Here is a 22,576-nt window from a genome sequence, read left to right as displayed (position 1 = left end):
CAGTCCTACAAATTCATACGGTAGACTATCGCATTTCAAGTAGGTCTGGCAACTACATGGGTTGCTGTGCAAACCTACCAATTTATGGCTGCAGCACGCCTGGCTGTATGAGGCCCACTGGAAAACAAGGAAAAGCAACCTCCAGTGTATGGTGGGCGTGTTAAATGTTGCATTAATTTGATTGATGTGCTGCTTGCCTTTCTATGACCAGTGAAACAGACACACCGTCTCTGCACTGAGCACTGTGACGGAAAGTGTCAAGGCTTCTGGTCGTAGAGTTGGAGAAAACATTTAACTGCAGGTGTGACAGTTTATAGGGAGCCTGCAAAATCACAAAGCTGGTGCGGCCTGGTCACTCACATACTAGTGCATGTAAAGATAAGTAAGCAAACAGCAGATTCATTCGGAGTGCAAAGAATATCAGTGGTGGTTACAAAAGTACTGCAGCCGCATGGGTCTAGCTGAATAATTATCTTCCTGCTCCACGCAATGAATCTGCGTTTCTCATTGTTGTAAGCATTCTTGTAATTCAGAATGTATTCATCTCTGTGAATGTTGCTCCTACGGCTAATGCCGTACCATGAAGTGTCCGTACTGCATGTGACGAGAACTGAAATTGAAGCACATGGGACCAGTGGGCAGGGTACTGCCCTTCCAACAGTGCAGTCGGGTAATTTGATGCACATCACTCTTCACATCTGCTGCGGGCACCAACAGGGACACTCATATAGGGCAGGAGATCTTTAAAACATCCTTGCAGACCATATGCTGCGTAACAGACCCTTACCTGGCAAAGGGCATTGTATTGTGCATGTACTGCGACGTGCTACTCTACAGAGGATAGCTACTTGGAAGTGCTTGGGAATGGTCGGTCCGGGAGCATGACAAATACTGCTGCCTATTTAAATAAGGGCCACCCAACATTTCCTTCTCTGTGCATGTCCCCTATGTTATCCCTGTAGGTGCTGCCCCTTCCGTACCAGTCCTTGCCTTCTGTTCCTTCTGTGTCACGTGTTGCAAGACCAAAATAAATAGAAATCAACTGGAAAAGGAAAAAAGTTAAATAAATAAAGCTCCTTTCAGAGTTGAACAATGGAATTGCCAATGAACTGACGCAGGGTGCCGCGCACCGTATACGCTCCACAGAATGTGTGCTAAATAAAGGAAGGTGTGGCACTGTGGAAAACACTGTAGTGGAACCGGGTAGAAAGGGCTTGCTGTAAAAAAAAGAGTTTTTTTTACATGTTGCAGTGCGTCTTGAAGAGTTTAAGTGCGCAGCACCTACTACAAAAATTCTTCCTGTATGTCCAAGAAGGGCAGCAAGGCATTTTGGATAGGGCGTGCAGAAATCGGAATGGCAGGAATAGTAACATGAACACTATTTGTGGTAAAAACTGTTCGTGCTGTGAAACGTCATATTCCCATTTTTGAAGTACGACATTGGCGCATGTCGTAAAAAGGCACAAACACACTTCTTCACAATGTACCGTCTTTCTCCATTTCCAGACCAAATGAAAAATAACACAGCCACATCTGTGTCTGCGTAATGAGATAAAAAAGTAAGCAGGAGATCGGAAACAGATGCATGACCTGGGCAAGTGCCTCCTTCATCGCAAATGGCACTGAAACTCGTGTAACATGTTGTGACATATTCCCTCCACAATGAAGAACAATAATGTCGGCATGATCGCGTGGCACCAAAGTGTCACAAAGACAAACCAAATTCAGTTACTTCATTGTAGGTACTCTATAGTAGTACAAATCCACATGATAGAATCCAAAATGAGCAGCCACTGCACAGTGTTTTCCATTCACTTTCAATCAATGTATTCAGAACTCCCCCAAAAACCGTACGCTGTGGCTCATGAAACACGCAGCCATAACCGCACCTTCTGCATTTCTGTCGACAAGTACACCATGTACCACAGTCTGTGCACACAAACCACATCCAGAAACATTATTGAGCAATCCCGTAGCCTCCACAGGCCCATTTCTATGGCTGCCATCTGCAAAAGGGCTGTATGTGACACATGCAACCCTGCAACTATTGCGATGTCCGCTGACTTTTTGTGCTGTGCGCGCGCAGGAATGGGGGAAATACATTTCAACCAGGGTACGGGACCTCGTTAGTGGTGGTGGCTCGGAAAAGAGCCTTTTCTTTTTTATTTCTTTTAAAAGGTGCTTGCATATAAACACCTTTTTTCAGGTTTTTATAAGTATTTTTGTGTTTTGTAGTTCAGCTCACATTCTTACAATAGGGTCTTCAGTGCAGCCTGTAGATTTTAAAACAAAATGTCATTGCCACTGGTCTACAAACTAATGCCATTTGCATTGAAAAGGTGTATATATCGAGAAGCAATGTTGTCATTCTCACAGGAGAACATCCCAGCAGCACTCAAGAAGTCACACATGCTTCAGTTGATAAGACCCTTTCCGACCTCTGGCTGACGACAACAATCATTGGAAAAGTCCCATACTATTCTTGGTGGTATACATGAGAAAAGCACATTGGCAGTGGGAAAAATGCGCTTCACTGCTTTCATCAACTTCTTCACTTGACGGTACACACGGGAACAAGCCATGGAACCCAAATGCAACGCTCCATAGTGCACAACCACACCATGTACAGTTGCGAAAGTGGCCACTCATCGACATTCTGCTAGCACAACACTGAGAATGCGCATATCGCCACAAAGCCTCCACGCCCTCCAAATAGAAATTGCCATAAAAGCCTTTTTCAATGGCATAATGGAACAGATCTTCCACAAATGCATCACTGACTATCAAAACAGCGCATCTCTCCATCTCTGCCTGCCACCCTCACTACACAGAGTAATTAAAAAAAAGATTGCCTCCCTTTCCCGTGATGCACACCCTGATCACCTGATCGGACAATCCCCACAGTCCCATTTCCATTGGCCAGCAGGGTGAGAAGCGTAGAATGTGGCATGTGCGTTTCCCCAAGTCCCGCGAGGACTGCCGCCCAGTAAAGCAGGACCAGTCCTTCACTTTCCACAATTATTTGTCCATCGCTACCTCATTGGGTACTGTTAAATAGTCACACACGCATCCACCAATGGCTTCCAAGACGTTAGCATCTAACATTGTCACTTCTGCAGAACACTTCATATGTACCATTGCACATTAAACCTCCAAGTGTCATGTCTTTGGAAAGCACGTCCAGTGGAAAGTTCAGTAAAAAATTGCAAGAATTGTGCATCAACATTCCTCCACACGAGCGCCCATAACCACAAAGTGGAGGTATGGAAACGTTTTCTGCGGTATGTTTATAACTCCGGTATAAGTGCCGGTGCACACGGTATCCGTCAGTGAGCGTCCATTACGTTCTTAAAAAGGTTACTGTTTTTTTCTCCAATCCACTACCGTCAAGTGGCAAATAAATTGTATATGCTTGCAAAGTTTCTATTTACCCATATCACCTATTGCAATATCGAAACAGGAACTCTCTTCTTTCCTTCCCACAATACTACAAATTGTTTTCCCCACTAACGCATCTCCTGCATAAATCGTAAAAATATGGCACCAAAACCAGCACCGAATGTATGTTACCAACCTAAAGCAACGTCCGAAAAGCTCACAGTCTCCACAGCTGTGGATCTCTCTAGGCTAGACCATTGGAACAGCCTCGTTCTAAATCTGCCTGTTTGTACTCTCTGCCCTCTGCAACACATCCAGAAGAAAACTGTGCGCCTTGTGCTTGGCCTCAAGCCCAGGGATCGTATCTCTCCAGGACTGAAATGTCTGCATTGGCCCCCAGTAGCTGCGAAGAATAAGGTAAAAACCCTCTGCATTATGCAGAAGGCCTTCTGGGCCCTGGGGCCTCAATACCTGCAACTCTCACTTCCTAAATATCTCTGTGCTCGAGCTCTTCCCTCATCTGCCCCAACTCCCTCAGGGTCACTCGCTTCAGAAAGCAACCAGTTGGTGGTAGATGTCTTTGTTTGGCTGGGGCCTCCCTCTGCAACAGCCTCCCTGAAACCTGAGGAGAACCATTGCCGGTTCCAGAAGCACTTCAAAACCTTTCTCTTTGCGTCTGCTTTTTCTCATCCTATCCCCTCCTGGCTGAAACTGATTCTGCACTGGTTACCTGGCCACCCACTGATCTCAGGCCCAGGCAACTACCCCCGCCAGTCGCACACCTGCACTGCCTTTCTGGCAAACCCTGCACTTGGGGACTGTTTTCTGCATCCCTAACAGTTCCACCACCACCTGATGTCTGCACATATCCTTGCACTTGCCACCATTGGGCCGTATTTTTACTTATTGTCATTGTTTCTTCTTCCCATGTACTGCACTTGTAGAGGAGGTCCCAAATATAGCCTGCACTCCAGCCGCTCATTTTGAAGTACCAGGAACGTTCACACCGAGATATGTGATGTATGATGAGCAAATGAACCAGCAGAGAGCCGCTTTAGGGCTCTGCCCAGTGCACATCAGAAGAGCAATACGTATTTAAGTGCCAATAACCAGACAACCATGGGCAGTAAGGTATCCATTGAGAAAACCCTACCAGCAAATGACACGAAATGAAGATTGCTTAAACACTGTCCCAGAAGAAACCCAACAGGCCTTAATTGAAGACGAATGGTGAAGCCACAAGGGCTCGGACAGACTCACAGATGAAAGAAACGACAACCAAAAGATGACACACAGAGACGAAACGCCATGAATAAGTAGAAGGAGAGACGATGTTGAAATATAAAGAACCTTAAACTGTTAAGCAGGATGAAGCTATTCAACCAGCTAAAGCCTGTACATACGCTTGTAACCGCAAGAAGCTAAGAAAACATTGCGGCTTGCTATGCTTAGTAGAAGAATAGAGCGGCAAGCGCCAACTATATATCTAGCTCAATGAAGCACAGTATAGAAGTGCGAGTCCACTTTACACAAAAGCAGAATTAACCCAGGTTACTAAGGGTCAAACAGGACAGGATTTGTACTCCAGCTAAAACGAGAAAAGAGAAGGCGGAATCGAAACTCAACAAGAGCAGCCCGTGCCTGGGAAGTTGAGGTCAGACCAAGAAATGGAGGCGGACAGTAGCTCCGGAGAATCAAAACTTAAGAACAGAGCAGCCTGCCCCGTGAAGGTCGATATAAGGAGGTCCAGGCAGGTGGCAAGGCAAATAAGAATTAAATGCACAAATAGAAGGAAAACTAAGCAGATTCACAGTGTGCTAGCACGTCACCAGGCGAGCGGGAAGAGGCACCTACGCCTGGCTGTCTCCCAAACAGAAGAGACCATAACTTTTCCTGACAAGAAGCTACAGTTTCGAGGCCGACCACAGCCTACTGAATGACACATAGCACTAAAGTACTGATTGATGGAAGGGAGGCCGGGTGAATCTTGGGGCATCCTGCACCTGGTTGACCCTTCTGCATGCTGCTAATTAAAGTGGAGATTTATGCATGGGGTTGAAGCCAACCCAATCATAGTGGACCAAATAATCTAGGGTCCTATAGATAGTAGAGCCAATGAGACGTACTTTTAGTGATGTCTACATGGGTAATGTTAGAGGGAAGGGCGTAGACACCCACCTGATAAGGTTTATCCAATCCTCACACTCCGTTACCATATACAGATGTAACACCTATATTTAAGTTACCTTTTCCAACCAATAGAATTGCATGACAACTTTTGAGTGTTACATGTCATTGACGACAGAATTTGGGTATAACTATTACTGTTTGCATGAAGTCGTTGGGAGTTGAAGTGAGACAGGCTATCGCATCACTGTTGATTTCCATGTTTCCCCGTTTCTTGTACTTGTCATTAAACGGACTCCCCTTCGCCAAACCATTGAGTTGTCCTTATTGATTGGTGTTCAAGTAAAAAATCCTACACCCCATCCACCTCAAGGTGCAGCTATCTCGTCTTAAAGTACTTGAGAGCGAGCTCTGACTCTATGGGTTACTCTCTCTCCGGTACACTTGGTAGCAGAGGATGGTTGGTAACCATCGATAATTGATTATTGATTAAAATAAGACACCTATTGACCATCGACATAAATTAACACTAGGTCTTCGGCAATATCACAAGTCCTTTGCCATTCGGCTGAGTAGACTGTGAAGCTCCTCGTAGACAGTGGTAGTTTAACCGAAGACTGCAGTCAGGGCCTGAAGGGACCCGTTTTCCAAACACATCCCTTCCCATTCCCATTCCTATGGGCAGCTGATCGGGCAAAAATCTGAAGGAGGCGGTAACGAAGGCGGTGATCCCGAGGGTCCGGAGACGAACAATGAGAACGGTGAGTGAAGAAAAAATTGAGTGCTTTGGCAAACAGTGTATGCCTTAAGAATAAGTAAAGGGAAAAGGTAACGGAGGGAGGAGGAAAAAACAAAATAGTCAGAAGTAGAGAAGACTGTATATATATATATATATATATATATATATATATATATATATATATATATGGATAAAGACTCGAGAATAATTGAATAAATAGAGGTTACCGGTGTGGACACCCAAAAAGAGAGAGGTTACCAGGGCGGACACCTGAGAAGTGAGCGGATTCGCCTTATTCCTGCGCTTTAATAAAGCAGCCAGAAGAAACGTGTACCCAGAGTTCCACATCATGGGGAACAATTAGACTACCACCACGTTTAAAGACATCATGAAAGGGGTTTGTTTAGACTCCATGAAGGGGTAATGATTAGAGGCAGAGATATCTGTGTCCAGCTGGTGTCCGTCTAGTCTGTCAAGTGTCTGTCTTACATGTTGTGATGTGACATCATATGTGAACATGTTTTGTTAAGAGAACTAATTAAGAAATGTTTGCGCGATTCAATAGCTGAGACATAATCGCACATGAATTGATGTTTTTGAGCAAATTTGTAATATAACATTTTTGATGGAAAATTTGGATTGGAGCTTGCAGTGTTTGGTGCTCGCTCATATTGTCACAAGGTGTTTGAACCACACGAAAGCATTAACAAGTGTTCTATAAGAAGAAAGGGAACAGATTTAAACATGGAAAACATAACTTAGCACACTTATGCAAGCAGTTGCCAAAACATGCACCTCAGCTAAAGAAGTATAGCACAGAGTGGGTTAAGGGTACCGCCCACAAGATGTTTATTCCATGGCCACAAAATGGGTCTTTATCTAAAGCCGTCTTGCAACATATGACGACATATTTGCATGCCACCTATACAGGCAAGAAGCTAGAAAAACGCCTTGCGGTTCTAGAACTTTGGAAGATGTATGGACAGACAAAGGAGGAAGAGCTGTCAGCAGATTGTATACTAAATGTACGCACAGAGGGAGGTGAGACGCCTACCGCGCCACGTGCCCCGCCTGAAACAGCAAGTGAAGGAAGTAAGGACGAGGGATTATCCCTGTTGAGGGAGCTTAAGGCAGCCACGGGGTACAGCAACCCTGCATATGAGTCACCTACATATAGTAGTGATGAAAATCAAGGGAAGGATAAGGACAAGAATCTTACCTCTGCAGTCCCAAGGGACAAGGGGAGGCGCGATGATGAAAGAAAGGATCAGGCACAGACAAGTGCATCTCTCGACAAGGAGAGAGAGGGAAAGAAATGGAAAGGAAGTGAAGACAGAATTGATGAGATCGCATTCGTAAAAGACGAATGGATGGGAGGACAAACCTTATTGAAACTCGATGCGAAAGGCAGTGATGACGTGAGACCAAAGGAGAGGTTAGATGAGGCACAGAGAAAGGAGAAAGAGAAGGAGTTAAGAGACAAAAGGATAAGAAGGAAACATAGAATAAGGTGAGAACAGCTATATCGCGAAGAGCAAGAAAAACAGCTCGATCGCAACCCGAGAGCAGCCTATGATCAAGACAGACAGAAACAGCAAAGGTTAGAAGAAGAGAAAAGGGTACGTGAAAAAAGAATAAGGAGACGAAGAGATGAGGAAATTCGAAGTGCAGATGAACGTAGAAATGAAAAGAGAAGAGAAGAAGATAGGGTCAGAAGAGGCGAGGAAGCGCAAAGAATTTGACGATGATATTGTCATGATGCCTGCCCCCGGAAGACCAGACCAGGCCCAGCAGCCCCGGAAGCAGGCATCATGCCACTTGGAGCATGCCCAAAAGCCCCAGTTAGGGGCTGTTTGGGTACAGTCCTGGTGCCTATGGCGCCAGGCTCATAAAGATAAGGTCAGTCCTGGCGTCATGGGCGCCAGGCTCATTATTGATAACTTACCTGAAGCAGACCATGCTGCATACTCACCTGAGGCAGACCATGCTGCATGAAGACCCAAGCCAAATGAGGCTTAGGAGGGACTATTTTACTGAAGGGACTATTTTGTTACTTGGGTGGGGCTGTGGAAGAATACTTACCTGGATCTTCTTCCAAGGCTATTTAAACCACGCCCGGACAGCCACACGTGCTTCGCGTTATTCTGCTTGCTGCAGCGTAACGCTCACCGTGTTTTCAGCAGCTCCAGTCTTCAGCCACGCCGCTTCAGTCCTGGGACTCCTGAAACAAGAAGAAAAGAAGGATAAAGGTTAGAACAGGAGTTTTAACTTTAATCCTTACCTGAATCCTGATCCATTTCGCCACGGCACTGAAAGACAGAAGTCTTTGAAGCATCGCTTCGCATTCCTACGGCGCCGCGCTGAACTCACCTGCTTGGCGGTACTTCAGCATTCCATCACGCTCTCTCCATCTCGCGGCCGCCCTCCGACACCTAAGGAGACAAAGACAGCAAGGTGAGCAAGGGGTCTCTCTAAGGCTATACAAGCTACCCCCAAGGACTTACCTGATTTACCACGGGAGGTACTCACCTCATCTCGGGTCGGCACAGTCAACTCTGCTTCATCGCCGTACCCCGGCCCCTAAGGGGAGAAAGCAAAGACAATACCAGTTACCCCCACAAAACTTACCTGATTTACCACGGGGGTCTCACCTCATCTCGGGTCGGCACAGTCAACTCTGCTTCATCGCCGTACCCCGGCCCCTAAGGGGAAAAAACCACAATAGACTTACCTGAATCTTACCGAGTGCCATTTGGAAATCTTCGAGTGGATTAATCGGCAACCTGCAAGGAATCGGACAGAGTGAAGATCAGACATTTGAACTCTTATGAACAATTGGACTTTAGAGTCAATACTGGAACTCACCAATTTCTCTACACCAGTGAAGTAACTGGTCATCAACGCACCCCTGCGGTCAACGCAGGATGGAGAGCTCATCCTTCCAAACCATCAGGTGAGACTAAGGAGGGGACATCAAGAGTGATCTGTGGGAAGACAACGGGAGTGGGGAAGGTGGGTTGACACTCAATTCCACGGGTGGTTAATTCCTCTTCTCCTTTGCAGAAGAATATTCTTGCGAGCCAGACAAACTAGGCTGAGCGGCCAGTCCAGTCAGTCATCTCGGCGCTACACGTCACACTGGTGGAAATAACAGCGGCCCAGTTCCGGTCGACGTCCCCGTGGGAACCAGGTGAGCGTAACAGATATCGAACGTAAGCGAAGACAGAGGGCACGCGATCTTGAATATTTGGAGAGGGAAGTTAAAAACCCGATCCAGTTGTAGATTGGGAAGACATTGAAGAATTATTTCCTGCGTATGATTCAGTACCAGGCATGTCTAGGGCAAATATTGAAGATGACTTCGACACCAGAAGCATTGGGGAAACGATCAATAGAGTATATGATGAAATGGGGCTAGAACAAATACCCCAATGAGAGGGGGAGGACAAGCGCTTGGAAAGCACTCAAATATATGACACTGAGGATGTCACCCGAAGTAGTGGAGGTAGGAAACTATCCCTGGACAGATTAGAAATCAGTAGAAACGATGAAGACACAAGGAGTTGCGTGAATTGGGAACAAAACCATGCCCGACTCCGAAGGGGAGGAGCACAAGGCAAATGAGGAAGGGAGACAGCGCGAAAGATGACTCCCAAGGGAAAGAGTGATACGATGGTCAGACACTAGCGTGTCTGCACCGAGGGCATCAGAGTCAGCCGCACAATCTGACCGACATAAAGGAGTACCTCATGGTCAGCGGGGGGTGTCGTCACCGCCCTATGTAGACAGACAAAGGACATTGCCAGGTAGACGGCGATGCAAGAATATTACCTCTGCGATAGACAGGAGAACTATGAGAGAAGAGAAAGAGGGCTGCGCATTTCAATTTCTGCTACTAGAAAAGGGGGGAGCGAGACCACAATATATTCCATGGCCACACATGGATCGAGAAAACTTGAAAAACAAGCTTCCAATGCTGACATCGGGAGCCGGAAAATGGATACATGAGTTAGAAAAAATGACAGGGGGAAACACGCTAGCTATAGGGGACATTAAAGGTCTCCTGATCGCCATGCTTGGTGAGAGAGCAGACGATGTGTGGACACGGGCAGGCTACCTCGGTGTAACCCAAATAACACTGCACATGAAGGAGCGCCATTTAAAAACTGCAGAGCAGCAGTATGGAAAACGCTACGAGTACTTTACCCAGATACATCCGATTTGGGAGCTATAATGACTCGAAAAATGAAGGAGTTGGAAGATCTCTTAGTCTATATCCAGAATTTCCAAGACGTGTGGGTGCTCAAAATGCATGAATCGTGGACGAAATCAATACCTGTGTTTTACTATAAATTGTGCCAAGGGTTGCCAGAACCAGTGCAGAAACAACTCAAGAAATTGGTAGGAGTTGAGGCTAAGCCTTGGGCTGAAATACAGTTGACTATCGCACATTACTGTAGATTATTGCAAGAAAAAAATCGTGAAAAGGAGGCAACTCGAAAGGGTGAGAAAACAAAGCTGGTGCAAAAGAAATGATCAAAGTATGCACTTGAGGGAGCCATGCTAACTAACGCAGCTGACCAAAACATGCAGCAGGTGGCTAGTCCACAACAGAATAATCAGGGTAACGTAGGGCTTTACCCATGGGGAAGAGGATTTAGAGGAAGAGGATGGCAGAGCAATCGGGGAGGTTTCCAAAATAATTAAAGCAGTTTTCAAAATGTGCAAAATACAAACACGGATATGTCAAATGGGCAAATAATCCGACCACTGCCAGTTTGTTGGCTGTGCGGAATGACAGGGCATTTGGCTCGCACGTGCAGAAGTCAAGGCATGATGCAGAATAGCCAAGGAATAGGAGCAGGCACGGCGAAACCACCTGCAGTTTTGCAACAGGGCGTTGCACAGAATCACACGGGGCAGCAACAAGTGCCAAGAGAGCAACAAGGGGCGCAGCCACAAACATGGGGAATTTTTCACAAGGACAATCCCAACAGGCACCACCGCAACTGCCACAGACCCAGAACCCTGGAAGGGGGAGAAACACTGGGAATGGGGAAAACCTGCAAGTGCACAGTGGGCCAAACTTATATATAAACTAGGACAACTCACTGAGAACCCTGATGTGCTCTATCCTATCAGTGACACCAGACCCTCATAGGGAATCTAGGGTGGATGTCGTATATGGGGGGTAAAGAATATTCCTTCCTATTGGACACGGGGGCAACACGCTCGTGCATACGTGTGTCATGATGCCTACCTCTAAGGAACCAGGCCGGGCCCAGTAACCCCAGAGGCAGGCACCATTTCCCCCAGGAAAGTCTCAGCGGGCCCAAGTCGGGGCCCTTTGGACAGAGTCCTGGCCCCTTAGGCGCCAGGCTCATATTGGACCCCAGTCCTGGTGCCTTAGGCGTCAGGCTCATATTGGACCCCAGTCCTGGCGCCAGGCTCATAATCGAGGACATGTGTTTAAGTGCTTGGGTGTACACTTACCTGATTGCAGACCTTGCTGCAACATCCAGGCCCCCTTGAGGCCTGGATGGGACTATTTTGTCTCTAGAACTACTTAACCACACGGGTGTGGCCTGAGGAAGAATACATACCTGAGTGGAAGGATACATACCTGGGACTTCTTGAAAGGCTATTTAAACCACGCCCGAACAGTAACTCACGCTTCGCGTTGTTCTGCATCTAGCAGCTGGACGCTCACCGTGCCTGCTCCTGCTTCTTGACTTCTGCCACGCCCGCATGCATCCTGAATCACCTGCATGTGGAGAAGGAGAGAGAATTGGCAAAAGAAGAGCCCTTACCTGTTTTAAACTCGTCCAAGAGTCGTCCCGTCGGTGATCCTGAAAAGGAAAGGCTTTCATTTTAAAAGGTCAACTCACCTGTCGCTGCAGCGCCGCATTTCACTCACCTTGCTGCCAGCCTCCATTGCCAGCGGCGCTCATCCGGATTCGCTGCATCAACCGGGCGCCTGGGGAAAAAAGACAGAAAACAAAGGTGAGAGTGAGAAGAGCATAAGGAAAGCCAGTGCTTCCATTTAGACTTACCTGTTTGGGTCATACTTCATTTCGGGTCTCTGTCGTATACAGGCACCTGCAGACCCCGGCGCCTAAGGGGAAAAGAAAGACAGCGGAATTAATGAGAGAATCGAAAGACATAATAAAGACTCTCATTAAAGACTTACCGGAACTTACCTCTCGTTTCGGGTCTATGCTCGTTCAGCATTCTGACCCCGGCCCCTATGGGGAAAAAGACATCTGCATTAGCGCTTAATATTGCACTCAGAGGAAAAACATTCTTTGAACACTAACCTGAGCATTCTTCATCGTTTTCATCGCTCTTCTCGGGATCCACATTCTGCACCTGAAAGAAAGACAACAGAGACTTCTTATTCCCGGACATTAGCAGAACCAACACGGATGTATGAGAGTGAATCCAGTGAGTTAACTGGGTTTCAACGCGCCCCTGTACCAGAAGCAAGAAGGAGAGCTCGCCATCACAAAACCAAAGAAGGACCGGCCGCACCGGAAGTGCAACTTCATTCCAGTCCTGGTCAGCGCCTCTGTGGGAGTCAGGTGAGCGTTACAGAACGCAAAGCCTACCTATAATTTCCCACCCGGGCGCTATGGAAAGTTCTGAGACTGACCAGCTGGCCCAGCTTTTGGGGGAATTAAGGGCAGAGGTACACTCAGCCCGCCAGGAGACTAACGCCCTCAAAAGAGAACTGATTCTCTCCAAGGAACGAACTGATGACCTGGCCAAACGACTGTTACAGACCCAGGCCGGACAAATGCCTTTACCTGGTTCCGGGGGGGCTTCCACTTCGTTGAGTTTGAGCAATCCAGTACAGATCGATCTACCTGGTTCCATGCCTTTGGCACCACCTGAACGTTTTGCGGGGGACCCTAAGAAATATGCCATTTTCATGAACCAATGCCGCTTACACTTTTTATGCAGACCTGGGGCCTTCCCCGATGATCAGACCAAAGTGGCCTTTGTGTTATCGTATCTAAGTGGCTCTGCTGCCGATTGGTCTGTTCCTTTGGTGAATCAGAATGATCCCATTCTCCAGGACTTTCAGGGGTTTCAGGCCAACATGGAAAGATTGTTCGCTCGACACTCTCAGGAACAGGCCCTTGACAACGAACTGCTATCTTTACGACAAGGTAACCAAGACCTCTTGTCTTATATAGCCTCTTTTAACAGACTGGTGGTGGAAACCGGATGGCCTGAAAATAAAAGAATCACTTTATTTCACCGGGGTCTGCGCGGAGAGCTAAAAGACGTTCTGGCCCAAGTAGTGAATCCACCCCAAGCCTGCGCAGAATACATAGATTTAGTGGTACAACTGGATCACAGACTTCAGAATAGAAAAGCTGATTGGTTCAAGTATGAAACCCGAGTACCGATCAGGACCCACGTTAACCCTAGGGATACCGAAGTTTCTGAACCTATGCAAATCGGTGGAGTGAAGGGGCCGTTAACTCAGAAGGAACGTGAGAGAAGGCGGCAAAAGCAACTATGCCTCTATTGCGGGGCTTCCGGTCACTTTCTTCGTGATTGTCCAGTAAAACCACTAAAAAAGGTGGTTGGTGTAATGGAACCTGATTCGGGAAACGACCTAGCCCAACAAGCGTAGAGGTCCGGTTGCCGAGCTTGAAAACAAACTCTTTGACCTCGCATTTTGTCTTGCCAATGGTGCTCGTGGACCCTAAAAAGCCCCAACGGTTACATGCCATCAAAGCATACATCGACAGCGGGGCTATTGGGAACTACGTGGATCGCGAATTGGCCTCTAGGATGAACCTCCCTCTCCATCCAAAAGTTAACCAGGAAGTCATTACTACGGTTGATGGTACCGAAATAGCCTCTGGGCCGGTAACGCATTCCACCACAGAAGTGACACTAGTGACTCAAGATGGACATCGGGAAGCGATAGTGTTTGACATAATCAAGGCTCCACAATTCCAAGTTATCCTCGGAATTCCTTGGTTAGAAACACACAATCCTCAAACAGACTGGCGAGCAAAGAGAATAACCTTTCCAGACTGCGGACCAACTTGTTATCCAAGAAATCCAGCTTTAAGTTTAGCCACAGTAACTTCTACCACTGTTCAACTACCGGCAGAATACCTTGAATTCCAGGATGTGTTTCAGAAAGAACAGGCTAACACGTTACCTTCCCATCGTTCTTACGATTGCCAGATCGATTTAGTTCCCGGTGCTTAACCGCCGTATAGCAGGATCTATGCTCTCACTGAACCTGAAAACCAGCATTTGCATCAGTATTTGGATCAGTACCTTGCCAATGGTTTTATTCGCCCGTCAAAGTCCCCTGTCTCTTCCGCTTTGTTCTTCGTCCCTAAAAAAGAAGGAGACCTTAGGACTTGTATTGACTACCGCGCCCTAAATCAGATAACGATTAAGAACCGGTATCCTTTGCCTCTGATCCCAGAACTTCTTGATCAAGTAAAAGATGCTTGTGTATACACTAAGCTTGATCTCCGAGGAGCCTATCACCCAGTGCGAATAAAAGAAGGTGACGAGTGGAAGACGGCTTTCCGCACCAAATATGGGCTTTTCGAATATCAGGTAATGCCCTTTGGTTTGTGCAACGCGCCTGCCGCTTTTCAATACTTCATGAATTATGTTCTTCGAGAACTTATTGATGTCTGTGTCATAGTATACATCTACGACATCCTGGTGTACTCTTCTTCTGAGTCAGATCACCGAAAACATGTTCGAGCAGTTCTTGAGAAATTGCGCCAGCACAAACTATTTGCCAAGCTAGAAAAATGTGTCTTTCACACCACAGAAGTCAATTCCTCGGATTCATCCTGACTCCCAAGGGAATCCGAATGGATTCACGAAAGGTGGACGCAATCCTTAAATGGCCATCTCCTAGCTCAGTGAAGGGGGTTCAGAGCATGCTTGGCTTTGCCAATTTCTATCGAAGATTCATCCCAGAGTTTTCCCGAATAGTTCAGCCCATTACAGCCCTCTTACGTAAGAACAAACGTTTCGAATGGACCCATGAGGCCGAACAAGCCTTTCAAGACCTGAAGACCAAATTCACCTCCGCACCTGTATTGAAACACCCGCATCCTGATCTCCCGTATATAGTTGAAACTGACACATCCAGTTTAGCCATGGGGGCGGTCCTGTCACAAAGAGATACGGAAACTAACCAACTACACCCCGTAGCCTTTTGGTCCAGGAAATTCTCTGCTCCTGAAATTAATTACGCAATTACCGACAAAGAGTTACTGGCTATTAAATCTGCTTTCAAGGCTTGGGGTCATTACCTTCTCGGTGCAAGACACACCATCACTGTGATTACGGACCACAGAAATTTGCAGTATTTAAAGACGGCCAAAGCTCAATCTTCACGACAACTCCGATGGGCTCTATTCTTTGCTGAATTTGATTTTGTAATTACCTATCGCCCTGACTGCAAGAATGGTAAAGCGGACGCCTTATCCCGGATTGGCATGGAAGAACCCAATTCGAGTTTGGAACCTGTGCCAATTATACCTGAACAAAGAATCTTAGGTTTGACTTCATTGCAAACTATTGAGGACATCCAAACTCAAGTAAAACAACTTGTAGACTCCTCAGCCTTACAGGAATAGAGTCAAAAAGGTCCTCATTACACCGTTAAGGATAATTTACCCTACTTCCAGGAGCGGTTATTTCTGCCAAGTAAAGAATTGCAAGAACTGGTTATTGCCCATTATCATGAATCATTAATGGAAGGACATCCTGGTATCGCTAAAACGGAAGAAAAAATCAAACGCCATTTCTGGTGGCCTTCTTGGAGAAAAGACAAAGTCTTTTGTGATGTCTTGCGGAATTTGCGCCCAAAACAAGGGTCAAAAGAAAAGGCCAGCCGGCCTACTTCAACCCCTGGATATTCCACCAGCGCCATGGCACACCTTGTCTATGGACTTCATTACGGATCTGCCTCCTTGTTGTGGTTACAACACTATCCTAGTAATCGTAGATCTGTTCTCACAAATGGCCCACTTCATCCCCTTAAAAGGATTGCCTTCAGCTTCCATCTTGGCCAAGGAATTTCTGGAGAATATAGTTCGCATACATGGTTTCCCTTCCATACTAGTCTCGGATCGAGGAAGCCAATTTATTTCTCATTTTTGGAGGAAATGTTGCCAACTGGCATAAATCGATGTGCGGTTATCTACCAGCCACCACCCCCAGACCGACGGACAAACCGAGAGAACAAATCAGACTCTCGAACAGTATCTTCGGTGTATGTTACACCAATCTGAGTTCAACTGGAAAGACATTCTTTGGATCACAGAATATGCCTACAATAACTCTGTGCATTCTGGGACCGGACAAACCCCTTTTTACACGTTGTATGGACATCACCCTCGAACCTCAGACCTGGACCCTCCTTCTACCCTGGAAATGCCAGCAGTAAATCAACTGCATACCACAATTACCCAAGCCTTCAAAGAGGCTACTTCTCATTTACAGCAAGCCAAGAAGAAATACAAAGACAATGCAGATTTACATCGTAGTAAAACACCTCCTTACCAAAAAGGAGACCAGGTGTGGCTAGCAACTAGACATTTACCTCTCAAAGGACCTCAAACTTTCAAACCTAGATTCATTGGACCTTACCCCATCAAAGCTATAATCAACCCAGTGGCCTTTAAACTCGATTTACCATCCAACATGCGGATTCATCCCGTTTTTCACACATCACTTCTAAAACAAGTACAACCTGGAACCAGACTGTCTGAGCCTCCAGAGCCTGTCCAAATTGATGGGGAATTAGAATTCGAAGTGAAAGACATTTTAGATTCCAAGATAGTTAAATCGAAACTCTTCTATCTTGTTGATTGAAAAGGATATGGACCTCAGGAAAGATCTTGGGAACCCAGTAACTATGTTCACGCACCACGATTAATACAAAGGTTCCACCGAAGATTCCCGAATAAACCAAGACCCCCAGAGGAAACAACCTTGGGAGGGGCCTTGAGGGGGTGGGGGGTACTGTCATGATGCCTACCTCTAAGGAACCAGGCCGGGCCCAGCAACCCCAGAGGCAGGCACCATTTCCCCCAGGAAAGTCTCAGCGGGCCCAAGTCGGGGCCCTTTGGACTGAGTCCTGGCGCCTTAGGCGCCAGGCTCATATTGGACCCCAGTCCTGGTGCCTTAGGCGTCAGGCTCATATTGGGCGCCAGGCTCATAATCGAGGACATGTGTTTAAGTGCTTGGGTGTACACTTACCTGATGCAGACCTTGCTGCAACATCCAGGCCCCCTTGAGGCCTGGATGGGACTATTTTGTCTCTAGAACTACTTAACCACACGGGTGTGGCCTGAGGAAGAATACATACCTGAGTGGAAGGATACATACCTGGGACTTCTTGAAAGGCTATTTAAACCAACCCCGAACAGTAACTCACGCTTCGCGTTGTTCTGCATCTAGCAGCTGGACGCTCACCGTGCCTGCTCCTGCTTCTTGACTTCTGCCACGCCCGCCTGCATCCTGAAACACCTGCATGTGGAGAAGGAGAGAGAATTGGACAAAAGAAGAGCCATTACCCGTTTCAAACTCGTCCAAGAGTCGTCCCATCGGCGATCCTGAAAAGGAAAGACTTTCATTTTAAAAGGTCAACTCACCTGTCGCTGCAGCGCCGCATTTCACTCAGCTTGCTGCCAGCCTCCATTGCCAGCGGCGCTCGTCCGGATTCGCTGCATGAACCGGGCGCCTGGGGAAAAAAGACAGAAAACAAAGGTTAGAGTGAGAAGAGCATAAGGAAAGCCAGTGCTTCCATTTAGACTTACCTGTTTGGGTCATACTTCATTTCGGGTCTCTGCCGCATACAGGCACCTGCAGACCCCGGCCCCTAAGGGGAAAAGAAAGACAGCGGAATTAATGAGAGAATGGAAAGACATAATAAAGACTCTCATTAAAGACTTACCGGAACTTACCTCTCGTTTCGGGTCCATGCTCGTTCAGCATTCTGACCCCGGCCCCTATGGGGAAAAAGACATCTGCATTAGCGCTTAATATTGCACTCAGAGGAAAAACATTCTTTGAACACTAACCTGAGCATTCTTCATCGTTTTCATCGCTCTTCTCGGGATCCACATTCTGCACCTGAAAGAAAGACAACAGAGACTTCTTATTCCCGGACATTAGCAGAACCAACACGGATGTATGAGAGTGAATCCAATGAGTTAACTGGGTTTCAACGCGCCCCTGCGCCAGAAACAGGAAGGAGAGCTTGCCATCACAAAACCAAAGAAGGACCGGCCCTGCCATACTCGGAGTCCAGCGCCTCACCGGAAGTGCAACTTCATTCCAGTCCTGGTCAGCGCCTCTGTGGGAGTCAGGTGAGCGTTACAACGTGAAGGTAAGTTTTCCTTGTCCGGCGAGGCCATAGATACTCAGAGTTTTACAGGAGCACACTGTCGAGTTCCCTTTACAGACACACTCCCAGTCTCCATAGGAGAGTGCGAAATGAATGTACCTTTATTATATTCACATCAGACCCCAGTAAACATTTTGGGTCGGGACTTAATGACAAAGTTGAACATGACAATTTCGTTCACAGAGGAGGGCATAGTATGCTCTACTCCAGGAATGCACTTTTCAAATGTATGCGAAATGATTAGAGCATACTCAGGACACATAGCCATGAGGGCCATAGCATTGGAGCCAGACGTTTTTGCAATGGCATGCGTGTGCTTATGGCAGGATTCCCAGGCTTTGCAGACAGAACCATGAGAACCCCTGATGAGTTTTTATTTAGACCACGAATACCTATGCATGAGGAGGAGGGACAAGTATTACCCTTGATGATACACACAGCAGCAGTACGAGGGAAAGTAGCATTGGTTGATGGGTACGATGATGAAGGCAGACAATGGTGCACGATTATCGCCATCGAAGAAGGGTATCAAGTGACTGACGTCACTGATGACTATCTGTTTGAAGAACAATCAGACACGGAAGAGACAACGGTGGAAGTGAGTCTCATCTTTGGGTAAAAATGATCAAAAGAGAAGTGCCTCAGAGAATGATGTTGGCGCTGAAGCGTCTGGAATATTTTGATGAGAATATAGCTAAAGTGCCTGTCTCAGTATGGACTTCAGGACCCTATGACGTAGGCCTCTTGAAGGGGGTGGGAGAAGAGAAAATCAAACTAAAACCAGGAGCCTTTTTACTGAGAGTCCAACAATATCCCATGTCCAGAGAGGCAGATGAAGGGATTTATAAGACAATTTCTGCTATGACGGACCAGGGCATTTTAGGGATGTCAGAGTCACCATGCAATACAGCAGTTTATCCTGTCAAGAAATCAAAGGGGGGTCTTGGTGTTTAATTCAGGATTTACAAGCAATAAACGATATTGTTGAAGCTGAGATCCCTTTAGTCCCTAACCCATCTACAATTCTATGTAATATACCCGTCGAGGCCAAGTATTTCACGGAGATTGACTTGAAAAATGTCTTTTTCTCAATCCCGTTGCACTGTGACTCACAAGATCTCACCTCATTCACATTCAGACAAATGCGTCTGAAAAGCACGAGCCTGCCACAGGGGTACTGTGATTCTCCTATTTTCAACAGAGTCCTGCAGATGGACTTAAGCAATATTGCATTAGAAAGCGTTGTCTTGCAGTATGTGGATGACATCCTAATCTGCAGCACCACAGAAGAGCAATGCAAGCACGATTCTGTTCAGCTACTAACTATACTGGCTGAGAAAGGTTATAAGGTAGACAAGGAAAAGTTACAATATTATCCACAGGAAGTGCTGTACATAGGCCAATTAATCTCACATGAAGGCAAGGAGGTGACCCCAGAAAGGGCTGAAGCCATATTGAACACGGCTAAGCCACACACGATAAAGCAGTGAGGGAAGTGTTCCCCAGGTGGGGAGTGTGTGAAGTGATGAGATCAGATAAATGGGGCTCATTTTGTAAATGCACTCTTTGAACAGATTAGCTTGCGGCTTGGTATAAAGCACAAGTTCTCGTTGGCGTATCATGCAGAAGGTAATGGGATCTGTGAGAGGCTCAACGGTTTATTAAAGGAAAGGATAGCCAAGTTGAAGCTCACTCTAAATAGGGGATGGTTGCACTGCCTTCCACTGGCACTGTATGCTCTTCGGAAACAACCTGGCTCTGACCATCATTTTATGCCACACGAGATAGTCACAGGAAGAAGAATGAGAACTCCCCTCACACCCCAAGATAGAGCTAGATGTGACGCCCAGTCGACAGGAGAGGTTCTAGGATCTGAAATGCAAAATTATCTGAACTGCATGACATCTTGCCTGTAATTTCAGACCAGCTGCAGCGACGACTAACAGGGTGCAGTGCAGCGCAGAACACAGAAAGAGACACTACACCAGACACACCTCAGGGTCTACGTGTTCCACTCGTCTTCCCTGGAGACGCCGTCTTGGTGAGGAATCACGCAAGCAAAAAAAAAAGTGGGGCGGTCCAAGGTTCAACGGACCATTCATAGTTGAAGACGTCACCCCATCCGCAGTCAAGCTACAAGGAAGAATAGCCTGATCTTCCTGGGAGATATCAAGCCATACATCGCCTGCATCCCACCGCGAAGAGACTACAGACAATGGGGAAGAACCACAGCAATTGCAGCCGAGATCCACAATGAGGAAGGACGCATGACCAGCAAAGTAAAGACAAACAACTTTTTGCTAGTTGTGGCTTAATTTGGACACTTCCTCTAATCAAAAAAGGGGATAAGGACATAAAAACGGATACTCTGTGCATCCTAGTTGCAGGGTGAAGAAGAAAATTGCGCGTATAAGCCACAAAACGTTTTGTTGACTTGAACTTTTGAACCAAGACACTCTCAAGCCGCGAGGAGAAAAAGACTATGACAAACTTTGAGCAAGGATACGTACATTGGAAACAGATAGAGCATCCCGATTCATCCAAAACCGAGACTTTGTTTGGAACCCCTTATGGTGTCCCACAGTAGAGACATCACAAAGGACATGGTTATATATTTCAACCTAGTGTTAAGATCTTACCCGTCACTGGTAGGGAGGCTCACCAGTGTCACAGACTTTCTCCAAGATCCTGAAAATGAAAAAATAATAAGACAACTGCTTACTATCACTGCTGAACAATTTATCGTACTCCCTGAGTACAGTGAGAAGGAAACAAATGCTTCCACCGCAGGCAGAAATAGATGAACTCATCAATACACTTTTCTTTCGCATAATCGAAGATTGTCCATCTCTTGTCGGGAGAACAACTGATACATTGGCATTCCTTCGAGATCCAGCAAACACTGAACATTTGAGCCAACTGTTAAATAAGATCAGTATTTTGGTCACACTGCACGCAACCGGACAGTGCAAACATTGTTTACGTCAAGGAAAGAACGTATAATCCTGAATCTCAACAAAGACAGGACACATGTCCCTGTCACCAGAAGACAGTAGATTGGCGCACAATGTCCTTTTTCGCCTAGTTACTGACTTTCCGGAATTGGTGGGGTGGCCTGTCGAGGTTGAAGTCCTCACCTTCATCAGAGATCCAGCCAATATTGCACAAATGGGAATGCTCTTGCATGGAATAATACTCCAAGTAGAACTTTCCAACCATCAGAGAGATTATCTGAGGAGATTCTGAAGAGACTTTCGCAGAGGGACAGATCGAGGGAGCAGAGTCAAGAACCCTACTTGTTATATCTGTTGTCATTTTTCCCTATTTCTTCATACTGACCAGTGTCCAACATGTCCTCAGGACTAAAGCAGACTTCAGGGGTGGACTGGGAACCCACATACTTTGAACATGCACAGTAAAGGTGCCTCATCGAAGTGTTATTTTAATATATTTTCCCCATAGTTTAGCAAAGGAACTGTATCCTGCATTAAGAGACAATCGTCACTCGCAAGAGGGGGGACACTTGTGAAGCACCTGACACTAATTTATTTTAAAAATTTGGTTTTATTGATTTTGAAACAAAAATAAAAATAAAAACAAAAAAAGAACAAAAGATGTGAGCATTTCAATTGTTACAACTCTGTTAGCATATGGTTACATCAAAAGAACAAAACTAGAGTCTCATTATACAGTTGACCGTCCTTGTGTTTGTTTCCGATCTCTAGTAGTAACAATCAGAATTCTTCATACCCACCCCCCTCCCTCCTCATGGTTGGGCAGACACCATTGCGGCATCTTTTCTCTGTTGACATGTTCACAGCGGGTAATGTTCGGTTCGCTATTGTGAGGTTTCCTTGATTCTTGGGTCTTAGCTGTCCTGTATTAAATGTTTTTGGGATTCTTTGTTGATTTAAGAT

Source organism: Ambystoma mexicanum, chromosome 4p, assembly GCF_040938575.1.
Source record: "Ambystoma mexicanum isolate Mex_15411 chromosome 4p, UKY_AmexF1_1, whole genome shotgun sequence".
Lineage (NCBI taxonomy): Eukaryota > Metazoa > Chordata > Amphibia > Caudata > Ambystomatidae > Ambystoma > Ambystoma mexicanum.
The sequence above is the reverse complement of the archived record's forward strand: the minus strand, read 5'-3'. Positions refer to the sequence as shown.